The sequence below is a fragment of the Lepisma saccharinum genome, chromosome 10 (genome assembly GCF_977018435.1).
Source record: "Lepisma saccharinum chromosome 10, izLepSacc3.1, whole genome shotgun sequence".
NCBI lineage: Eukaryota > Metazoa > Arthropoda > Insecta > Zygentoma > Lepismatidae > Lepisma > Lepisma saccharinum.
This window is the reverse complement of record NC_139238.1, coordinates 4,374,124-4,391,037: the sequence shown is the minus strand read 5'-3', so window position 1 is coordinate 4,391,037 and position 16,914 is coordinate 4,374,124.

The window sequence follows — 16,914 nt, the reverse complement described above, 5'->3', positions numbered from 1 at the left end:
CTCAAGGAAGAGGTTTCTGGTGGCAGTTACAAACGGCAGAGTTCAAGAAAGAAATTTTGAAAATACGAGTAAAAATGTGTTTTTTTCCATTTTTTTTTGCATGAAATTTCTTCATTGAACAGTCAAAATCGGTCCTATATATATATTTTTATTTTTTTATATTTCATAGTTATTCACTTCAATATTTAAATCTTATTTCATGAGCAAACAAACAAAAATAATTTCAAATTTCGATGTATTATTACAAAGGGAATTAAATTTTAATTAAAAATATAAAATGAAAATCCAGGGAAAACGATAGGTGATACAGCATTTCTACTTTCAGATTTGGATTCAGCGGGGTCGAATTATAAATAATCACCTATTTTCGTTCAAAGGAGCAAAAAAAAGTTTGAATTTGTTCATCAGTGTTATTAGACACGTGTTGTTTTCTGATTGGTTGCTTATGACATAATTTGATGATGTGTTATATTCTGATTGGCTTATTGTTTCAGATATTTTCAATGCGGTCCGTGCTTAGGGTATATAAAGAGATTTTGCATTGCATATCAGCCAGTATTGTAAGAGCTGTTGAAGAGTAAGGTTGTGTTGTTGCAGTGCTGAACCCAACTGATATTTTTATCCAGCATAGAGTTTTGATTTGAACCCCAAGAAATTTTATATAAATACCAAAGCCAAAAATATTAACACACACATACACACATACACACACACACAAAGCACAGTGCTGAACCCAACTGATATTTTTTATTAAGCATAGAATTTTGATTTGAAACCCAAGAAATTTTATATAATAAACTAATAATAAAAATGCCAAATCAAAAACATTGTAATCAATGCAATAAAAATATATTTAGCTCTAATTGGGCTAGACACCAAAAAAATTGTGACCCAGGCAAATACAGAACTCCCACAAAAATATGCCCCAAATGCAATAGAAAATATAGCATGGAATATTTTACATATAAACATAAAGATACTTGCTCTGCACAGTCATCAACATTGCCCTCACAACCATCTACATCTGGTCTGAAAAAAAAGCATGAAGCAGCTGTTAATGCTGGACCTGCAAAGCAGCCACGCTATGCACCTATCCATAGCAGTTTTAATGCCCAAGTTAGGGATTATCGGTTTGTATCAGAGCCAAGATGTGGTATTAAGAATTTTTTGAACAGTGTAAATCCTGATGTGCAGGCAATTCTAAATGCACAAAACGGCTCTTATAAGCTCTCCCTCAAATTGTTTACACAATATAAGAAACCAAATGGCACAAAATTTACACAGCCCCACATAACAGAAACTGTACCTGTATATTCAAATACAAATTCATACAAAATAATAAGCAGATTGATAGATCAATTGAATATTAAACACACTGAATTTGCAGCAAAAGAGTCTGGATGGAGTCTATGCGGCTCTCCACACAAGTTATATGTTAATATTTCTGAATTCAGCCCATTACAAGGATCTACATATCTGCCATTACCTGCCAATATTAAAAACAAAAAAGCCGTGGTTAATATTGAAAATAATGATGAGAAATGTTTTTTGTGGTGTATTTTAGCTGCTTTGTATCCAGTTTTAAGGGATCCAGAAAGAATAAGTTATTACAAACAGCATGAACACAATTTTGATGAGGCAATGGAGGGTTTAGAATATCCAATGTCTGTTCAGAATATTGATAAATTTGAAAAAAAAGGCCGGGCATATCAATGGCAAACAATTATCTATTAATGTATTTATTTGTTCCACTGGCCGTGGCAATTGCTTGATAGAACCTCTCAGAATCAGTACAATTGATGATGATGATTCTGCTGTCCCGATTGATTTGCTCTTAATTGAAGAGGATGGCAAATATCATTACACTCTGATACATAATCTTGAAGCTTTAGTGAGAACACAACTAGACAAATCCAATACAATATTCAAGTTGTGCAGAAGATGCTTAACTATATTTGATGGTCAAAAAATGGTGAATGGGGTTCGGGAAAAAAATGCAGAAATTGCTAAAAACAAGTTAATTGAGCATCTGAAATACTGTGGCAACTATAAACCTGTTCATATGGTGATGCCCAATCCAAGAGAAAATGCAGAATTTAAAAAGTTTGAAGCCTTGTTGGAACACCCAGCATATATTGTCTGTGATTTTGAATCAAATCTCAAACCTCTTGCATTCTGCAATCCAGATCCTGAAGAATCTTCAATTACACCGTACCAGCTACATGAACCTTCCAGTTTTTATTATGTGGTTGTACAGGATGGTGTTGTTAGTAAAAAAGATTCATACATGGGGCCAGATGCCATCAAAAAATTTGCACATAGAATAGAAAATGAGTGCCATGACATAGCATCTAATATCTTATTAAAATCAAGACCCATGTTGCCTTTAACAGAGAAACAGATTGAAGATTTCAACAATGCAGAAAAATGCCCGGTATGTGATTCTGAATTTTCAGATACAAAAATCAAGGTGAAACACCATTCTCATACAGATGGTAAATTCAAAATGGCCCTGTGTAATAGCTGTAATATTAAGATCAAGAGACCAAAATTTGTCCCCATATTTTGCCATGGAGCATCCAATTATGATTTCCATCATCTGATCAGATATGAGGGGTTTGACAAGCAGAATTTAAATATTTTAGCTGAAAATGATGAAAAATATATATCTATTAGCAAAATAATTAAAGTTAATGGTGTTCCTATTCACATAAGATTTCTTGATTCATACAGAATTTTATCGGCTAGCCTGGCTACACTGGCCACTCAATTATCTGATGATCAATTCAAAATCACATGTACCATGTTTCCAAATCAGGACCTGAAATTAATTAGGCGGAAGGGTGTATATCCATATGACTATGTTACAGATTTTTCTAAATTTGATGAGTGTTTTTTGCCACCACAAGAAGAGTTTTACAGCAAAATCAGAGGATTTGGAATCACTGATGATGATTATCACCATGCCCAATTGATGTGGAACAATTTAATATGCCAAACATTTGGTGATTATCACATGGCATATTTAAAACTTGATGTAACCCTCTTAGCTGATATACTTCAAGCATTCAGAAAATCTTCTATGCAAAATTATAGACTGGATCCAATATATTTTTACAGTGCCCAGGGCCTAGCATGGTCTGCAATGTTTTTAAACACCAAAAAGCAATTGGATCTGATCCAAGATCAAGATATGTATCTGTTTATGGAGCAATGTATAAGAGGAGGCATGGTGCAATGTTCTCAGAGATATGCCAGAGCAAATAACAAATATATTCCTGATTATGATCCAGCACGGCCATCAAATTATATATTGTATGTGGATGCAAACAGCCTCTATGGTTACGCTATGATGGATAAATTGCCATATGCAGGGCTTGAATGGGTTGAAGATTTCAATATTGAGGATCTTCAGGATTTTGATGATAGTAATTATGGCCTATTCTTAGAGGTTGATCTGACAATTCCTGATGATTTACATAACAAATTTTCTGATCTGCCCCCAATTCCTGAGGTTCAGTGCTCACCTGGCTCTAAACAGAAGAAATTGATGATGACATTGGATCCAAAACAGGGTTATGTCATATATTACAAGAACCTCCAGTTCTTGATGCATCATGGTGTTCAAGTGACCAAAGTTGGAAAAGTTTTGAGGTTCAGGCACTCAAAATGGTTGAAATCATATATTAATACAAATACAGAGCTTCGAACATCTGCAAAGAGCCAATTTGATAAGGCCTTGTTTAAATTGATGGTTAATTCTGTGTATGGCAAAACTATTGAAAATGTCAGAAAACATACCGATGTTAAAATAATTACTGACCCCAGCCTGAGCAAAAAATTGGTTGCAAAGCCTAATTTCAATTATAGAAGAATTTATGATGAAAATATGGCACTTTTCAACATGAAAAAAACAAAAATTAAGTTTGATAAACCTATTTATGTAGGGGCTGTAATATTGGAATTGGCCAAATTACATATGTTAAAATTGTATTATGATGTGTTGAAACCTTTTTATGGTGATTGTGTAAAATTGATGTACATGGACACTGATAGTTTTGTTCTTGATATTCAAACAGAAGATGTTTATAAAGATATGTCACAGCCTGAATTGCTTGAATATTTTGATACCAGTGAACATACAAAAATTCAACCCCACAACAAAAAGGTGCCTGGCAAGTTAAAAGATGAGACACTTGGTGATGTTATTGTGGCATTTGCTGGGTTAAGAGCCAAGATGTACAGTTTTGAGACATGTAGTGGTGCTGTTGCAAAAAAAGCCAAGGGCATTGGCAGAGTAACTGTTGAAAAAGAGCTTGAATTTGAAGATTATGAAAATTGCCTCAAATCATGTAGCACCATCAGAACATCAGAAAATAGAATTCAGAGTGTGGATCACTTATTGACTACAAATATTGTAAGAAAAGTGGCTCTGGACCCACATGATGATAAGAGATGCATTTTATCATGTGGCATACATACTTTACCATGGGGTCATTGTGATTTGAAAAATGGCAATCAATGCCCAATTACAGAGCATGATTTGAAATAAATAAACATGCCTATGAACTTATTTGGGTTCAAAAAACAGGCTATTATGGAGCTGCCAACACCACAACCCTCTTCTGATATGATATCTAAACTGAGTGGTTTCTTAATTATTCATCTGAACAGCATACTTACAGATGTTGATGATAAAACAGGCAAAATATTGTACATATTTAACAATAATTTAAATCATTACCAATTACCTGTAGGTGGGCAATTACAATTTATTACAACCCCTGAGGGTGATGTTAAAATTTCAGTAGGGAAAAATATTTATAGAATTAAGCACTCAAACATGGTTTCTGGCACTGTTTATACTGTTTGTGCTGGTGACTGCTTATATATTGAGGTCCCTGGATCCTATGATAAGCTTATACCTTTTTTTATAGAATTAAGAATCAGATACTCTATAATAAATAACTACTAAACAAAATGCCTAATGATATTTTTGGCCATACAAGACATGAAGATCACAGTGATGAGATTCTGATGCTTGATGTCAGAGTCAAGAAATTAAGAAGTGATTTACAAGCTTTACAAACCACACTCAATGCCAGTCTTCAATTAGAAATTACAAATTTACAATCACAATGCATGGACCCTCTTCTAAAAATTGATTCTGAACTCAAATTGTTGCTTCAGAAATATACTGATTTGGCCACATTGGATAATTTTCAAAGTTTAGAAGAGGCTGTAGCAGCTCTTCAAGCCAAATTTAAGACCCAGGCCACCAACTCTGAGCAATTGAAACAGCAATTGGAAGAGCAGATAAATAATGTCCAGACACAGCTCCAAACAATTGTCAAAAGCATAAAATCACAAGAAGATTTTGATCTAGTGATTTCCACTCTAAAAGAACAGATTCAGTCACTCCAAATACCTAATCTGGACCCTCTGAACAATGCCATAGCCGAGGTTAAAGAAAAAATTGAGACACTTGAAAATTTTATGAACAATTTGCCATCTTCTGATGCTTTGAATGCAATAACTCGGAGTGTTGCAAATATTAAGCTGCAACTTGAAACATATGAAGATTTTGGAAAAATTCAAAGTTCCATAACCCATCTTGAAGGTACAATAGCAGCAGTGCAAAGTGATTTGGCAAATGTACTAGAATCCCGATTGCCTGGGATTGTAGATATTCTTGTTAGTCTCCAGCAACAAATCACAAAGCTTGAAAACCTCAACACTGAATCTGAACTATCTCATTTTCATCATTTGATAGATGATATCCAAACAAAACTTGAAATTTTACAACAATCCACACCCTCTCAGGCAGATATAGCCCTGCTCCAAAATGCTATGCAAAATGTGGCTGATGCTTCTGAATTAAACAATGTAAAATTGGCACTTGAATTTTTACAAAATACAGTATCAAATCTGCCCACATCACAGGAACTTAAAAATATTAAGAGGGCAGTGAATCGCATATTGAAATCAGAAGATATCAAAAATATCCAAGCAGAGATCAAACATCTCACTCAGACAGTGGCCACTCTTCCAACCAATCAACATATTAATGAACTGCATGCCCTGTTTGAGGATATCAGAAGGCAAGTCCATGATCTTACTGCTCAAAATTCAAAATTGGCAGTTGTTGAAAATTTGCAACAAATTGTAGCTAATATCAAGCAACAGCTAGGGACCATGGAATCCAATCAAGCAAATGCTCTGTCTGTTTTTGCCACCCAGCTACAAGAAATTGTGCAACAATACAAAAAACTTGCTGTTGACATAAGAATCAAGCCTGGGCACGATGAGATTGTTAGGACCATCAATGAGCACCTTGAATCTGTAACAAGCAGATTGCTCACAGCAGAAAAGGAAATAACAGGCATAATCGAGAATCCAAAACATACAGTAATTCTTGAATTGTACAGCATCCCCAACAAAGAATATGATTCTCCATTTACACCAGGTGGCAAAATATATATGCTGTCTCCTGCACAATTTTATTACCAATTTTTTGTTGGGGGCACATTGAGACCAATCAAGATCAAATATTGGCTTCAACCACAGGCACACCACTACCCTACCTTATCAATAACAAATGCTGATAACAAAGTAAAAATCACCAGTGTAGAAATAGAGGATTTTACAGACCCCAATACATTGGAAACAGCCTATGTTGAAGATGATGGCTCTTTGGAATTTAAAATACATATAGGGGACAAATTATATTTAGAAAATCCTGCAGTATCAGCTGCTGAACACCCTTTAGTTGCAATATTCTTGTTTACATATTATGTCTAGACAAATTATTGTTGATGAATTACACAGACAGGCCAGACATAATTTTAAGAGACTCCCAGTAGTCACAAAAAGCATAGATGATTTATGGCAGAGCGACTTGATTGAAATGTCAAGTGGACAGTTGAAAAACTTAGACAAAATCAACAAGGGCTACAAGTATCTACTCACTATCATAGACACATTTTCAAAATTTGCCTGGGCTGTGCCACTCAAATCCAAGACTGGAAAATGTGTTACAGAAGCTTTTAGGACAATCATCAATCAGAGTGGAAGATCCCCGCGCTATTTGCAAACAGATAATGGCAAAGAATTTTATAATTCAGTGTTTCAACAATTTATTAAAAACCAGGCAATACAACATTATTCGAGTTACAGTGATCTCAAGGCCTCAATTGTAGAGAGATTCAACAGAACCTTAAAAAATCTTATGTATAAACAATTTACATTTCAAGGTAATTATAAATGGATTAATATTCTTCCAGAACTTCTACATAAATATAACAATTCTGTCCATTCCACAATCAACATGAAACCCTCTGAAGTAACTTCATCTGATGAGCAAAAATTGATCAGCACTGTTTATTATCCTAGATACCAGCCAACAACAAGAAAGGCCAAATACAAGATTGGTGATCAAGTAAGAATCAGCAAATATAAGCACTTATTCAAGAGAGGCTTTACAAGAAACTGGAGCACTGAATTATTTACAGTGGTTCAAATTAAACCTGGGACTCTTAACACATATATAATAAAAGATCACCGAGGAGAAATTCTCAAAGGCAGGTTTTATGAACAAGAGCTCAGCAAAACTAAACAGCCTGACACATATCTCATAGAAAAAATTATCCGCAGAAAAAGCAACAAATTATTTGTCAAATGGCTAGGACTCCCAGAACACAGCTGGATCGATGCAAACAAAATAATAATATGAGCACCTGGGATGTTATAAAGAGGCTGCCAGAACCTGAACAGCAGAATAAGAGAAATGGCAACTTGCTGCCTGATAATATTAGGTGTCTTATTGTTGGGCCATCTGCTTGTGGTAAAACTACACTAATAGTTGATAATTTTTTATTGGCACCCAACTGGTTAGACTGGAAAAACAGGCACTTGTATGTCTTCTCTAAGAGCTTGGAACAATTAAAATATCAGCAGCTGATGAAGCTATATGATGGATTGGATATTGCCACTTTTGAACCAGATGTTAAGCCACTTCATGACTGTCTCGATAATTCTGTTGTTGTGTTTGATGACATTATACTGGATAATCAAAACAAGGTTAGAAACTTCTTTACACAGGGCCGGCACAAAAACATTGATTGCTTCTACCTGGCACAGACTTTTTCAAAAATTCCGAAGCAACTGATCCGAGACAACAGCAATTTTATATGTGTGTTTCATCAAGACCATACCAACCTCAAACACATACATGATGAATATGTAGGTGGGGACCTGAGCTACAATGACTTTTCCAAGTTTTGCAGCAGGTGCTGGAACCAGGACAGTTATGGGTTTGTCACAATTGATATGACAAGAACACCCAGTAGTGGCAAATACAGAAATAAAATCAACAATTTTCTAGACATTGAAACATATATAAATAAACATGAAAAGGCCAATTATTGATGATCTTAAATTAAGAGATTATCTTGTAAAAAGATTTAAGGGATGGAAATCAGAGAACCGGGGAATTTATGAAAAACACAAACAATCAGAACAGCCTATAATTGATGCTATTAGTGATTTAGGTAAGAATATCAAAACTGTTACAGAGCAAAATCAAAATTTGATCACAGAGCTTGTACCTGTAGCTGCAAGGAACATATTAGATTATCCATTCACCCCACTTTCCAGTATTCATACACCTAGTCCTATTGCTCCTAGAAGAATTGAAGCTACTCAGTATCCTATTGAATTGGGTCTTCTTGCTCAAAAATATTTAACCACACCTAAAGACAATAAAGATGAGGTTTTTGGCTTATATGCTGACACAGAGCTTGATGGTAGCATCATACATAGAATTGGCAATTTCAGAGTAACATTTATGGGAGATGATCTGATTGTTTATTCAGAATCTCGACTTGGAGAAAAAGGTGCTTTTGTTAAGTACCCCGGCACACCTGGATTGTGGGAACTAATGACTAGGAAAAGGCCTGGCAGCTATACAGATCAAGATTATGAATATTACAAAGAAATATTAATAAAATCAGATGCTCTATACCAGAACAATGATCCCACACAAAAAAGAGTCAAGTCGAGCAGTGGGGCAAAATACAACAATTTAATCAAGCCCATATGGTCACAGATCAAGACTGGCAGTGGAATCAAACAATACAACACCCTGCCCAAAGAATTTGTGTGGGTTGATGATGTCAGGAAACTTGTAGATAGGTTATTGGTGATAGCTGGGGAGGAAAATGCTGGGAACCACAATTTTTACAATGAAAAGGTTGGAATTATGGACATGATAAGCACCAAATTGTCTAATTTTATAGTGAATGACACTAAGGGGATTGGATATCTCATAAAAATAATTAATACTCTACCACCTAAATTTTGGAATATTTCTGAGGGCCGGGGCCTTGTTAATGACATTATAAACAAACTGCCATTTGAACTACACATTCCAGGCTATCAGTATTGTGGTCCAGGCACAAAATTGGACCATAGATTAAACAGAGGTGATCCTGGTGTTAATCCCCTAGATGCTGCTTGTAGAGACCATGACATAGCATACAACACACATTCTGATCTTGACAAGAGACATGTTGCAGACAAGAAATTAGAAGAGGCTGCATTTGGCAGATTTGAAAGCAAAGATGCATCTTTGAGTGAAAAAATAGCAGCATTGGGAACCACCATAGCTATGAACACCAAACAAAAACTGGGGTGGGGGTTGTGAATATATATATAATAAACCTACAATGAAGGCCAAGGGTGTTATGTATCAAATACCTTATGCAGGTCTCAAATCTCTTGGGCCTATTGACAGCCTTTTAACCAAAAAGCAGCGCAAGAAAAAAAAATCTTGTATTGCAAAGGGTCATGGTATGAAATTGTTGCTTAGCACCCCCCAATTAAAAAAATTACAGCAAACAAGAAAAAAATCACATGTGGGGGGATTTATATTTACCATCCCTGCCATCTTAGCTGCTCTCGGGGCTGTGGGAAGCTTGGCTGGGGGATCAGCTGCCATAGCAAAAACAGTAATAGATGCCAAGAAAAATAGGGCAGAATTAGATGAGCAGAGGCGCCATAACCTGGCTATTGAGAAACAAGGCAAAGGTGTTAAGAGAGCCATGAATAAGTTTAAAAAAACAAGAGCCGCTTACAAACCAAGATATTGAAGCTTTAATCAAGCCACTGGGCATCAAACATTTTAGAGGTGTGTACATGTCTGATTCTTTGCCAGAACAACCACTCAACAAAGAGTGTGGCATTGTTAATTTGAATGAGTACAAAAATCAGGGCACTCACTGGATTTGTTATCTTAAATATTTAAAAAATGAGGCATTTGTGTTTGATTCATTTGGAGGTGTTCCACCTGAAAATTTAATAAAATATCTAAATTCAGCTAATCTTTATTACAATAATGCCCGTGTTCAAAATTTCAAAGATGTTAATTGCGGACATTTTTGTTTATCTGTTCTTAGATATATGTCTCAAATAAATAAACCATCAATTGAAAATTTTCAAAAAGCCTTGTGGTATTTAAAACATCATGGGGGTATTCCATCTCACCAGCCAAAATTCAATATTGAAACTCAAATTACATGATGACATAGTGTATCCCAAAACAATAGCTCTCAGAGCATTTTATGGCATGTACTTAATCCCCAATATTACACACCACAACAACACAATTGCAGTAGGGGATGAAAAAATTGTCATCACTCCAGGGCAATATAATCTGTCCACTCTAAATGCTCAATTAACCAGAGGTATAGTGTTAAGTCAAAATTCTGTCACTCACAGAGTAGAAATTGTATCTGCTACAGAAACAGTGGATCTGGGCACTATAGGAGAGCTGTTGGGCTTTGAGAACAACACAAAACTTGAACCAGGCATCAAACACACTGCTATGAATATACCCAAATTCTTAGCCATAGAGACTCTGAATATTCACTGTAATGTGGCTGAGGGTATGATCACCAAATCAAATGGCATAGGCACTCACAAACAAACTGGGATTATTGCAACATTCAAACCTAATTCTGAATTTATGGAGCCCATCATCTACAATCCATCCCCAACATTATATTTTCCTGTGTGCCATAATAGAATAGATTATATTGAATTGATGGTCACTAATGAAAAAGAAGAATTAGTTGATTTTGCTGGAGCCACAACAACTGCAATCATAGAGATTAATATTTAAATAAAAATACATACAAGAAAAAAATGGAAAATATTGAGAGTTATGAGCTACAATCATTCCCCCCAAACAGGAGGACATTTGCAAATTTAAATCAACCCAACACAGAGATTGAGGTTGATCTTGATGTAGGGGATGGCTTTATACACCCCCACAGAGCAGATCTATACATCAAATTTGATGTTGTAAAGCTCGATGGAACAGATTATCCGGCAAATTCAAATATAAGATTGGTAGATAATTTTGTGCCTCATCTATTCTCTGAAATTGAGATCAGAAAGCATGGCGTTGTTATAAACAGAGTGGATTATCCCGGCATTACCTCCACAGCTTTGGCCACATTAAAATTATCCAAAACCGAGGCTTCTTACTACAAAATCGGTGGATTTGAGGCTGGTGATAAGATATTATCTAAGAACCACACTGTGCTGTTCCCCATGCGCCTATTGCCAGGATTCTTCTCAGATTACAAAGATATTATGTGGAAGGGTGGTTTAAGAATTACATTTAGAAGAGCTGCAAATGATAACAATGCTTTGATGAGGTACAGTGCAATAAACTCTACAGGGGAAGCACTGCCCAATACCCTACCTGATGAAGGCAAATGCATTATTCAAACTATGGAGTTAAGAATCCCTGTTGTTGAGTATGAGGCCAGTTATGCTCTTAGATACAAAGCTGATATAATAAAAAATCCACAGATTCCATTACAATTTTATACATATCAATGTGTACAGAAGCCCGCATCTGGTACCTATTATGAGTTTGATGCTACAAATTCATTCTCCAGCATACAATATGACATGCCTGATTTTGTAGTGGTATTGTTTCAGACTGGAAGACACAACAATCAGGAAAAAAATTCAAGTAAATTTGATAGCTGCAACATCAAGAACATATATCTTAAAAATGGCAGAAATGAGGTATTTCCTAGAGAAAATTACAATTTAGACATGTCCAAGGATGATTTCCTCAAATTATATGAAGCATTTACATCCTTCAAAAGGGTCACTACTGGCAATACTGACATGTATTACACACCAGATGAATTCAAAGCACAGAGACCCATGTTTGTAATCAACACTTCAAAAAGAAAACAAGTTGTGGTGAATGACAGGACAAATATTAAAATTATCTGTGAATTCCATGAGGCATTACCTGATGACACTATATGTAGTGTTATTCTCATAGGGGAAAAATCATATGTTTATGATGTAAGAAATGAGAGAGTCACGGAGCAATTCTAGAGGGTCTCTGCATATTACATTGTTTTAATATTAGATAAACAAATTGAAGCTGGTATCCAATTGAACTTAAACCAGAAGTAAATATGTGTGTGTATGTATGTGTGTATATGTGTGTATGTGTGTGTGTCTTGGCCTAGTTTTAAGTGTGGCCAAAAAAAATATCAAGAGGGGTATATTTTTGACAAGTTTATGGACAACAATCTCACAGAAGTGCCTTTTATAAGTGTAGGCAAATCAATCTGAGGGGGCTCTTCATTTCTCAGGAAATTCTCGAGGGCATTTTTACAAAAATCTTGGATTAGAGGGGGTGCTACACTTGAGCAAAAAGCTCATATGCTCATGTTGAGCTTGTTTTAAGTGTAGGCAATTCTGCTTGAGGGGGGCTCTTCATTTATCGCGCCAGTAATATATACTTTCCCACTACTTCTGGAGTACTATCGTAACATAAAGTTATTAACCTGGAATAAATTGAAAAATAAAAATGGGGAGTAACCCTGTGTTTCGAAAGAGTATTGAAAATAAGTTTAGGTATTCATTCATTCATTACTCTCTCTAGAATAGTCTTCTTTTGACTTAACAAGCGCTTATCAACGTTTCTAATTGAAATACCTTTTTCCAAGCAAACAAGTATTTGCAACTGATTAAATATTTTGCTTTTATTTTTTCGAGACATTCGAGACGAGACGAGACTTTTCAAAAGCCGTCCCGTCCCGTCTCGTGTCTCGTCTCGAAAACGAGACGAGAAAGGCATTCCGTCTCGTCCCGTCTCGAATTTCAAAAGGCTTGTCCCGTCTCGTGTCTCGTCTCGAAAACGAGACGAGATACGAGACGAGACGGGACATGTCCCGTCCCGTGAGCAACACTATATGTAATCTATTAATTCTCCTGAGGCCTCTTCTGTAGCGTAGGTAACGACGTCACGTTGTAATCAAGAGATTCCGGGTTCATACCCCTCTGTTTGGACACTTTATACTGTAGGCCCAGTCTCGATTACACTGTGCGCTAAATGGACTAAAAAACTTTTAAACAAAACTTCCAGATTCATTCTATTGCAACGTAATAATAATAATAATAATAATAATAATAACCCGTGGTGTAACAGCTCGTGAGGGGCAGTGCCTACCTACAGACTGCCGACCAACCAATTACGGGGCGACGTGTGGTCAGCACGACGAACCCCCAGTCGTCGTTTAGGTTTCCGTGCCCAGGTTACACTGCTCATTCGTAGCTCGCCAATTTCCTCACGGTGATGGTTGGCCACCGGTCCAATACACATACCGAAATCTCGGGAGAAAAGTTGTTACGCTTCCCTCAGGAGAGTCGAACCAATGCGCGTCCCGTACCCAGAGCCCCAAGCATGACAGCACTACCACGGTGCGGGACAATTGCAATATACATACTTGGTTACGTCTTAACAGTAATTCTGTTTTAGAAATTGTAGTGGGATTAGGTATGCTTGTTATTTTCTTTCTTAGTTAGGCTGTTCATTTACATTGAGTAGTTAGTCGTGCAATCCGGCATATTTTGATAGTTACAGGGGCGTATCCAGAAAAAAAAATTGGGAGGGTCCAGCCAGGGCTGCCCATCCTGCAAGGCCAATGGCGTGTCCCCCCTAACACAATGATAGTTATCTCTTTTATTATTATTATGTTGTTGTTGTTATTATTATTATTATTGTGTTTTGTTATTCTTCGAATCGTAATTTCAGAATTGAATGTCTGTTGACACACTTCAGAAGCAGTATCAAATATTTCACTGATCTATTCATTCGAAATTTCACGAAGTCTCTGAAGCATTTCTGTCACATCTCTTGGCTACGAAAGAACAGAGGCTAAATCGTGATGATTGCTCTAAATACTTCGACAACTGTTCAGTAAATCTGAAAAACTTTTCTCAGATAAGAAGTACAATTAAGAAAGTCCTCTTTTCAACTGCGGCTGGAAGATCACTTGCTTGGGATGGTTCACTCGGACAGCGCAACTTAACTGACAAGGTTGAAGAAATTTAACAAAAGCATGTATTTCTAGAAATCGAGTTTCACACATTGACAATAGTTTATTTCTTAATGTCTGGTACATAATGCAATGTGTTTGTTTTCAGTATTTCACCTCTGCATACATTATATTTGTAAAAAAGGAACACATCATCTTCACATACTGTACCAAAACAGTTTCTCACTGAAGTCAGGTTTTAAGCTGATATACTTGTGCCACTACTATGTATGAAACTGAAAAGAAAGAACTTAGTGGATGTTATTTTCAGAATCCACAAAAATAAATTGGAGGGGGAGGGGCGGTCCCCCTGGACCCTCCCCCTGGATACGCCCTTGGATAGAGGTTCATTTACTATTTTATTTTGTTTTAAATTGGAGTTGTAGCCTATATGAAAAGGAACTTTGTAAGTTGTACCTCTCTTTTTAAGATAAATTAAAGTTTTATTCTAGCTTAAATCGCATTAATTAAAGTTGTTTGTTTAGTTTAATATAATTTAGATTACAGGGTTTTAATTGTTTGAGGATGTTGCACGGCCATATTCGTGCCAGATGCCGAGGTTAGACGGGGGGCATACGTGGAGAGTTGGTTGGCTTAATTTTAGTAATAATTAATTTTTAGTTGTTTATACAGTAAAACCTCGTTAATCCTGACCCCAATAATCCGAACTTCGCTTAATCCGGACAGGCAAAAGGAAAAGGAAAAAAAGAAAGCAGAATGCAAGGTTTTAAATGTGGCTAGAAGTCAACAAGAGATCTTCCCAAAGAAAAGGCAGTCAACCACTGATGAAATTCTGTTTCCCGCAGACTTTGTACTGTACTGTATAGTGTATTTAGTCCTATCAGGGAATCAGGGAATGGAACAAACTGCCTGCACCATTGACTGACATTATTTGCCATCAAAGTTTTAAGAAAAATCTGAAGAACTTACTATTGTCCCAATAACTTAATTAACCTTCATATGTTAACAATTGCACCTGCACTTATATATCATATAATGCATACCTAACCTACCCCCCCCCCCCCCGCATACACATTGAACTACCGAAGACTTATTACTTATCTTTACTCAACAGTATATATACTAATCTATTCAATGTATTATTTTATCATTGTATAATCTTTATATTATCTTTATTGTATTATCATGATCATTATGTGTTTTTTTTGTTTCTTTTTGTTTTTATTCATTTATTGTATCTTTGACAAGGGTTGGTTGTAAGAACGACCCATGAGGCCGAAACACGCCTGCTTAAATAAAGACCATTCTATTCTATTCTATTCTATGCCCTTAAAATACACCATAATAAACTTGTTTCGTTGCTATAAACGGAGTTTTAATGCACGTTCTACTGTTCTTTTAGGTTATATCAGTTAATCCGGGTTTTCGTTAAACCGGTCAACTTATCCCCTCCTTTAGTCCGTATTAACGAGGTTTTACTGTATTTTATTTGTGAGGTGAAATTTTTAATATATATCCGTTCTTTTATAATTATTAATTCTATGAAGGTGGTATACTTAGACTAGGATTATATACCCTATTATTGTCATTGTTACTATAAGTTTTTGGAACTGGAGCAAGAAATGAGTAACTATAATTCACTTACTTTTGGACCGAAGTTACTGTAACAGTCTTTTAGAAAGTAAGTTTCCACATACTGTTGGAGTGTTGGGTTGTGCACATCTTTCTTTGCGATTGTTCTATAATACACATCACCCATGCATCCTCATCGCAGCAACTAACTTGGGTAGGAAAGTGACGCCTCATATCCAATTCCGGAAAACAAAAAATCCCCTTTTATACTTTTGTCATTTCGGACAATGTCTGCTGTCCACCCCTTTTGGTTCATGTCATTTGCAATCCAGCCGCCGTTTGTCGCCGTACGGGACACCTGCGGCGCCCATTGGGACGCATCCAAAATGTGTTTTGTTCGGAGGAGGAGGGGGGAAGAGAGGACAAGGACAAACAACCACGGATTGTTAACTTCCGCCCGTGCCGAGTATTGATTTGGGTTCCGACTGCAATAAAATAACCATTTGTCCAAGGTTTGGGCGGACACGGTTGTCGTCGCCTTTTAACATTCGAGTTCGCAGTTTAGTGCACGTGTCGGTATCGAAGCAAATCGGTTCAAGTTCGGTTGCTCGCCATACAGTTGTTCATTGTTTGATTTAATTTGATCTTTACCACTTTTGGCTAGCGAGCCCAACTGGAGGCTAACCTACATAGCTCTATCTGTCCACCAATCGCCTTCGGTGTGTGTCAACTTCAGTTGCGAAGTAAAAGCTGTAGGAGTAACATCGCTCTCCCGTTACCACGTTGCCAAGCGTACGTCTGTTTTCGTCAGTCGCTTCTATTAGCTGGTTTGTACGGTGCTTGGTTGTTTTGTGTACTAATTTCCCGTGCTTTGTGTACTATTGTACACCCAACGGCGAAAGAAACAGTAGGCGAATTGTCCACCACAATTTTCATTCGGTCTGAATTACACAATGTGATGACAATG